Genomic DNA, 8778 nt, shown 5'->3' with positions numbered 1-8778 from the left:
TTAATCGACTTCCTCGATTTTCGGTCCAGCACCACCCACTGAAGGACCATCCTCATCCATGCCACCAAAACCACCCATCACTACACCAAAACCAGGATTTTGTAACAGTGCAACCTGTCACAGTTTATTTTTCAGTCACAGATACACCTGTGATAAGTCCTGCAACAGTTATAACTGTTATTATATTTTTTATTCGTGATAATATTAAATTCTTTTGTTAGTCACAATAATATTTGATGACAATTTTACAGACAGTCACAATTATAATTCAAAGTGATGATTCCACCCAAATGTTTCACTACATCTAAAACAACCCCAAAATTATAACACTTTGAATTTTACTTATCACTAATTTTCCCACATTTGTACAAACTAACAATTATATTTCATTTTTATAAATCAAATTACATTTTTCTCTTTCTTTTTAATTTTCTTAATATTAGAAAACAGGATCAAGACCAAGTCAACAAGTCATAACTTTATAGAAATTTGACTTTGATATATCTGCTTCTTCCGAAGACGGTGAAAATTACCAGACTACCCTTATCGGAATAAGTGCAATAAAAATCCGAAGATTGTGAAAATGACCAGACTACCGTTATCGGAAATAAGTAAAGTAAATATTACAGACTGTTAAAATGACCATATTACCCTTAATGGAAAAAGTGCAATAAAATATTACGCAGACTGTGAAAATGACCAGGCTACCCTTATCAGAAATAAGTGAAGTAAATATTACACACTATGAAAATGACCATATTACCCTTAATGTAAATTAGTGCAATAAATATTATGAAAACTGTGAAAATGACCAGACTACCCTTATTGGAAATAAGTAAAGTAAATATTACATACTGTAAAAATGACCATTTTACCCCTACTGAAAATAAGTGCAATAAATATTATGGAGACTGTGAAAATGACCAGACTACCTTATCGGAAATAAGTAAAGGAAATATTACACATTTTTAAAAGACCATATTACCCTTACTGTGATAATGACCATATTTCCCTTACTAGAAATAAGTGCAATAAATATCATGGAGAATATGAAAATGACCAAACTACCTTATCAAAAATAAGTAAAGTAAATATTACATGCTATGAAAATTACTATTTTACCCTTACTGGAAATAAGTGTAATACATATTCGGAGACTATGAAAATGACCAGATTACTCTTATCAGAAATAAGTAAAGTAAATATTACAGACTGTGAAAATGATCATATTACCCTTTCTGTAAATAATGCAATAAATATCATGGAGACTATAAAAATGACCAAACTTCCCTTATCAAAAATAAGTAAAGTAAATATTAAAGACTGAAAATGATCATATTACCTTTACTGGAAATAAGTGCAATTGAAAATTTGGTTTTTCTGTTGATTGTAGGATGGTTAATTATTGGTCTAATTTTTCTTCTGCAGTTTGGCTTCGGTGGTTAAGGCAACCGAGGTGCGGAAACAAGAGACAATCTTGAACAAAATACCAACAAAACTGCCCATGAGGTGTTAGAGAAGAAGCCTGAAAGAGTATGCAAGGGTTAAAAATTTGTATTCTATTCTTTACTTTCTTCATTAATGGTAGGGATGGATAATATTTGTGTTTTCAATTAGACCATCTGATTTCAGAGATTTGATCTTATCCTTGCAATGAATATGCAAAACAACGGTAAACTAATAGTAGAGATGACTATAACTGATTAGATTAGTATAAATTAGTGGTTAATTTTAGCTTTTGTCTTATCTGGTTATGTCTTGATGATTTCAATTACTAGATAATATAATGGGTGCAGTTGAGAGGTGAAAATTTAAAGAGACTCTTCCTGATGATGCTCATAAGAAGGTTATATTTGGAACTCCTATAAATTTTGTATCTAAATTCAATTTTTAGTTTTAGGCTTGGCTTGAACGTCACTGACTAGAAAAATGTGTATTCGTTCATGTTGTTGGTGTTGCAGGTTAAGTTAATTTGCTTATACCACAAGAAGCATAATGAGAAAGAAGTACCAGATCCTTAGTATGGTGGACTGCAATGTTTTGAGAAGGTAAATTTTTTGAATTTGGATTCATATTTGACTGATCTTTGGATTGTAGTTTTCAATGCTGATATGACTGATCTTTGGAGACAATCTTGAACAAAAGACCAACATAACTGCACATTAAGTGTTAGAGAAAATTCTTATTGTATTCTTTACTTCAGTAATGGTAGAGCTGCTATGTTGATATTGCATGATAATCTTGCAGGCTGTAGTTCTTTAGTCTTGGGACTTGTTGGTTTTAACTTTCTTAGGTTATTTTGCTTAATTTGTTTTGAGAAAAAAGTTTTATTCTTTGTGTATCATGTACGGTGCTCAACTGTCTATACATATACAGACCGTCTGTACCAATAAAAGGAGTAGTAGTACTGTTTGTATCTGTAGTAGCACTTGTAGGAAAGTTTGTACATGTTGCAGGTGTAGTTTTAGTGTGTGTATGGTGGTAGGAATTGTAGGACAGCTTGTACTTGTAGTAGGAACAGTATCAGCAGTAGGAGCTAAGGCGACTTGTATCGGTACTAGTAGTGGCAGTAGTGTTTGAATCTTGAACTGCTGGCCCAAAATAAGATTGCGCTACCGCAATGTTGGTCGAGGAAAACACTATGATGATCAGACACAAGACAGATAAAAATAGTTGCGAAGGACCCATGGTTATTTCGTTTAGGTTAGACAAAAAAAAAAGAGATGGACATAATTTGTTGTGGGATGATGAGTTTTGGCTTGTTTATATAGGCAATTGCAATGATTCAAGAAGGGACTATCTCTAATTACTCATTGATGTGCAAGTAATTTAATAAACATGCATAAAATGTAATAGGGATTGTTATTGGCGTAGTTAACTTGTATTCATATCTATGCAATCTATCAGTTCTATTTCTCATATCTACAATAAATCTAACAACTATAAAGATACTTAATGCCAATGATATTCTAGGTAAATTGATTAGCTATGGAGCTAATTAATTAATCTCACATTTATGATACATTGTTTCTCCTTTTCTTCTTTTTTGTTACTATGTAGATATCATTTCGTCATTAAGGTAGTGCTCAACATTAAGGTAGGGTGCTCAACATTCTGGAACATGTTATCCTTTTTGTTTTTTTTTTCAAGTCTTTTGTCATGCCTAATGCCAGGTACAATTGTTACTGCATATGTAAATTTAAGCTTGTATTTAGGGGTTAGTAAACATGGACTATCTGTTCTTCATGCTAACACTAAGAGGGAAAAGGTGTGTTCTTTATTGTCTCTATCTTTTATGGGACTCTCCGTCACTACAAAACAGATGGCTTCTAGGGACGGTCTAATTCTAAACACCGTCCCTTGAAATTTTTACTTGAGACTGTTGGTTTTGAACTGTTCCTAGTAATGGTTATAATGTCCTTGGAGATTGGCATGTTAATTCTTGCTCAACCATATATTTTCATGAGACATATGTGTAGGTTGAGTTCAACAATTTCGAAATATCTTTGATCGCTGTAATAAACCGATAGACTGCGCCTCGCTGGCACTGAGTTACAACTAGTTTGTGTTAGTGGCTGCATTTCCGAATAGAAGGCGTTGTGCTGGGTATTATTTGTAAGCGAAATAATTAAAGAAAATCTTATCACTTGCTAGCTCTTAGATATTGTTTGTTATGATTAGATTCACATACCTATCTGTATTTTCAGGTCAAGAATATTATGAATGTTTCCCATATTCCCATGGTTTTGGTGGAAATAAAATTACTTGATTTTTAATCATCTCAAAGCTGATGTATGTAAATTTCAAATGTACCAATCGAATCTGATTCTATTTTAATTGTCATGTAGATGTCAAGCAATCCATTTCCACTAAACCTAAACAATGGAGGACATGGGGTATTGTGCATTATTCACTTTTAACCTCTTCTGTGTTGCTAATCTTCTTTTTACGGCTCAAAAAGTTACACAATATGCTCATAATCTTTGAACAATAGTAATCCTAGTTGCCAGAAATACAATGGCTGAACTGGTATGGTTTGTTAATGATGTTCAAGATAGTGACTTAACTAGAAGCTATGGCCGTAGACTTCATTTGTCATTTAGCAATTTTAAACAAAAAACTGCAATGTCTAATCCTCAATCTAAGTTTTACATTTATGTTACCTAGTAATTTATTTTTCAGCTGACATATTTGTACAAGTTGCAAGAAGTGTAAGTTTCGTAGCTAATGAACTCTGTCAATTTGCAAGATGATCAAATGTGACTAGTATTTACATAACTATTTTCTATAGAGGAGTGTATTTCCTTGTTAAAATTTGACATTTAGTTTGCATTTGCAGGGTGAAAGTCTAGGATATTTGTCGGACGTTGATGACCTTGCAAATACTTTTTTGAAGGTTAGTTTTCTGAAGTCGTGCTAGTTCTGGAAAATGTGATAAAATTTTACTTGCATAATCTAGTAGTGTAAGCATTTCATCTATCGCCTATCCTACAATTTGTAAAAGTATTTTCTTTATTAAACAGTAGTTTTACTTGAGGCAATTCCTATGGCCGATAATCTATATGAGCTTCAAATTGAGAGTATGTCGATCACCTTAGGATGGGATTTAAGGTTGGTGTGGAAACACTTGTCTCGACCACTCACAAGTGATTGACCTACTTGCATTTAAGATACTTGTAAATTCCATATCTTCTATAACTATCGCTAAATACTGCATATCGTAGTGAATGATATTAACCTAATACATAGCATAGACAGTTTATTTAAAATGCATGTTTGTGGTTTATAAAAATGGTATACAAATGAGGTAAAATGTTGGAAGAACTTTTGAGCCCACATCTTCTTTGTGTGTATACTAGACTTATGAATGCTACATATAATAAATGATAATAGTTTAATACACGACATTGACAATTTTTTGGACATGCGCATGTATGTCTGTGATTGATGAAAATGTGTGAAAAGAGTCCACATCCCGTGTAAACCCTATGTTTGGTTCTCTGTTGGACAATAAGGGGTTCTTTGTGCGTCTCCATGCCATGTTGATTTAGGTCCATTTATTAAAAGACAAGGGCGACTTTTGTTGCTTTAGTTTTTTTCCTGTTGATTTGGTATTTCCAATACCAAAATCTGTTGGACTGGTTATTCTTCACTACTTAACGTGGCTGTGGTTCTAAGCATTCTTTAACTACTGTTGTATAACCAATGTCTTTATATATATATGTTGCCTTAGTTTCAACTTGGTCAATGTTCTCTTATAAACTTTTAAACCATGTCTTTTTCAGTATAGCTGTCCTATTCTGAAGCATTTTTTGTCTGCTTTGCCTAATAGCAGATCCGCCAGTGAGACAGAAGCATTTTTTTGTCTGTTTTGCCTAATAGCAGATCCGTCAGCGAGCCAGTGAGACCAGGAGTCGTCGGTGATAGGGGAGGTTCTTTTTCTCGGCCTATAAACTGGAAGCCCAGGTCCATGAAAATGATCTGGGCTACCCATTTTGTTTTATTGTAACTGAAAGAATTGTCACGGAGATAACTGTGACAAGAATTGTGAAGTAAAAACAACACGTGTCATCATCTAACTGTTGTTACAAGTGAGAGTAACAGTTTAATCGTTACAAAAGCCGTGACTACAAGATGACAGGTGTCCATGAGTATTGTTATAAAACAATGGCAACGTTAATATATGTTACTTTTAGCGTGACAAAAGGGACACGTGCAGTAGAAACAATCGTTGCAGGGATTCAATAGCCGTTGCTGTATATGTGGCTCTTCCAGACACGTGTCACATTTTGAATTGTTGCAAATAGGGAGTAACAGTTAAAACCGTTAAGATAAATGTTACAAATATGACACGTGTCGCTATCCTAAAATTAGGTCAATTGTGACTATTAAATATTGCAACGGTTTTTATATGTGACTGTAGCTGGACATTGTCACAGATAAAACCGTCAAAAAAAGCGATTACAACTATTAATAACGGCCTATTTAGAATAGATATAACCGTTACAAATATTTTCAGTAACAGGTATAGTCTGTGTCAAAATCCTGGAAATGGTGTAGTGCAAGTCAGGTCCAGCAGCACCACCTTGATACATCTTAGCAATGATTGGGTTGCAGAGACTCTCCAGCTCTTTCATCTTATCATCAAATTCATCAGCCTCAGCAAGCTGGTTGGTGTCAAGCCACTGGATAGCAGCTTCAATTGCATCCTCGATTTTCTTCTTGTCATCTGATGCCAACTTCCCAGCAATCTTCTTGTCCTTGATGGAATTCCTCATATTGTATGCATAATTCTCCAAAGCATTCTTAGACTCGACTTTCTTCTTGTGCTGTTCATCCTCCGCCTTGTACTTCTCTGCCTCTTGCCCCATCTTTTCAACCTCCTCCTTGGACAACCTTCCTTTGTCATTAGTGATGGTGATTTTGTTCTTTTGCCCTGTCGTCTTATCCTCAGCAAATACATTAAGAATACCATTTGCATCAATGTCGAAGCAAACAGTGATCTGAGGGAATCCACGAGGCGCAGGTGGAATTCCAGACAGCTCAAATTTACCCAACAGATTGTTATCCTTGGTCCTTGCTCTCTCTCCCTCGTAAACCTGAATCAACACTCCAGGTTGGTTGTCTGAGTAGGTAGAGAACACTTGCTCCTTCTTGGTAGGAAATGTAGTATTTCTTGGAATCAAAGTAGTTATAACCCCTCCAGCCGTCTCGAGTCCCAGGGAAAGAGGAGTACCGTCCAGTAACAACAATGTAGTCAACTTCTCAGTACTATCACCACTCAAAATCGCTGCCTGCACAGCCGCTCCATAAGCTACAGCTTCATCGGGATTAATACTCTTGCAGAGTTCTTTCCCATTAAAGAACTCCTGCAACAATTGCTGCACTTTAGGAATCCTAGTTGACCCACCAACCAGAACAACATCATGGACACTGTTCTTGTCCATCTTAGCATCCCTCAAGCACTTATCAACCGGCTCCATACACTTCCTGAACAAATCCATGTTCATCTCTTCGAATCTAGCACGTGTAATGGATGTGTAAAAATCAACGCCTTCATATAAAGAATCAATCTCAATATTGGTCTGAGCGGTGGCTGAAAGAGTCCTCTTTGCTCTCTCACAAGCTGTCCTCAACCTTCTTAGTGCTCTAGGATTTCCACTGATATCCTTCTTGTTCTTCCTCTTAAACTCTTGCACAAAGTGATGCACCATCCTGTTATCAAAATCTTCTCCTCCAAGATGGGTATCTCCAGCAGTAGCTTTCACTTCGAAAATACCCTCTTCAATGGTCAGTAAGGAAACATCAAATGTACCACCACCAAGATCAAAAATTAGAACATTCTTCTCCACGGTGCTCGACGCTTTCTTATCAAGACCATAAGCAATTGCAGCAGCAGTTGGTTCATTGATGATTCTCAGGACATTAAGTCCAGCAATGGCACCAGCATCCTATGTAGCTTGACGCTGCGAGTCATTGAAGTATGCAGGAACAGTAACAACCGCATTCTTTATAGGAGAACCAAGATAAGCTTCTGCAGTCTCACGCATTTTGATAAGAACCATAGAAGATATTTCTTCAGCTAAAAATTGCTTTTCTTCGCCTTTGTAGGTCACAGCAATCACGGGTTTTTCACCGGGTCCAGCAGTAACCTTGTAAGGCCACAGCTTCATATCAGCTTGAACTGATGGATCTGAAACCCTTCTTCCAATCAAACGCTTTGCATCTACAAGTATCAGAAACATGAGTAATTCAGTACAGGCACTGACAATAACAAAAAGAGGCGTAATAACAATAGTAATTCTAAATCAACAAACTGGTGAAAAACTGGCAACTCTTTTTTGCTGGGTCGTTCACCCCGAATTGACTGAGCCGAGTCAGACTCGTGATTTATTTATCTTTACAAAGCCTGATATGAATCAAGTCAAACATAGAGAGTGCAACAAGGCCAATACTAAGGTTTACATGTGATAGATCAGGCAAATCTGACTCGTTCGACGCAACTCGTCTGAGTCAATATAGAGAAATCTTGTTCAAATCACATTAGCTTTTAAACTGACTCTGTTTCACTTCGAGTCAGCCACATTCATCGCTACATAACAAACTGATCTACTTGACTCAAACCGGGTCAGACACCAAACCCCCAAATAAAAAATTAACATAATCCACACAAAATCAATGAAAAAGAAATATAAGAAAAAGAACCAAAAAATCTTACCAAAGACAGTGTTGACAGGATTCATAGCAACTTGATTTTTAGCAGCATCACCAATCAACCGCTCAGTATCAGTAAAAGCAACATAAGAAGGAGTTGTTCTGTTTCCTTGATCATTAGCAATAATCTCAACTCTATCATGCTGCCATACTCCTACACACGAATATGTTGTACCCAAATCGATACCAATCGCTGGTCCTTCACCCTTTCCTGACATTCTTCTTCAATATTATAATAATTCACAGAAGAAATTGCTTAGCAAAAAAAATCGCTTAAAGAAAAATTTGCAGAACTTTGTTATAAGAATTTTGTGATACTTCTTCTGAATAAGAATAATTTTGTGAGGAGAAAGAGAGGTCGGATGTTATTTATATATACAGGAATGTATTTCTCTAGTTTGTTCCAGACATTTCTGGAAGATTAAGTAAAAGAAAGTGGGATCAAATAAGGAAAGTTGGGTTCTGGAAACATCTGGAACTCACACACCCTTGTAGAAACTTCTTAATATGCCCTATTTATGGAAACCTCTTAATATGCTAAATTTTGGATAGGTTTCTATGTTG

At 35.6% G+C, this 8778-nt stretch overlaps 1 pseudogene; it reads right to left on the bottom strand.

Moving 5' to 3' along the window:
- LOC113319294 lies at positions 1–8432 on the bottom strand (annotated as a pseudogene).
- Positions 8433–8778: the final 346 nt, after the last annotated feature.

Source organism: Papaver somniferum, chromosome 10, assembly GCF_003573695.1.
Source record: "Papaver somniferum cultivar HN1 chromosome 10, ASM357369v1, whole genome shotgun sequence".
Lineage (NCBI taxonomy): Eukaryota > Viridiplantae > Streptophyta > Magnoliopsida > Ranunculales > Papaveraceae > Papaver > Papaver somniferum.
Note: the sequence above shows the minus strand (reverse complement) of the source record. Positions and strands in the feature narration are given on the sequence as shown.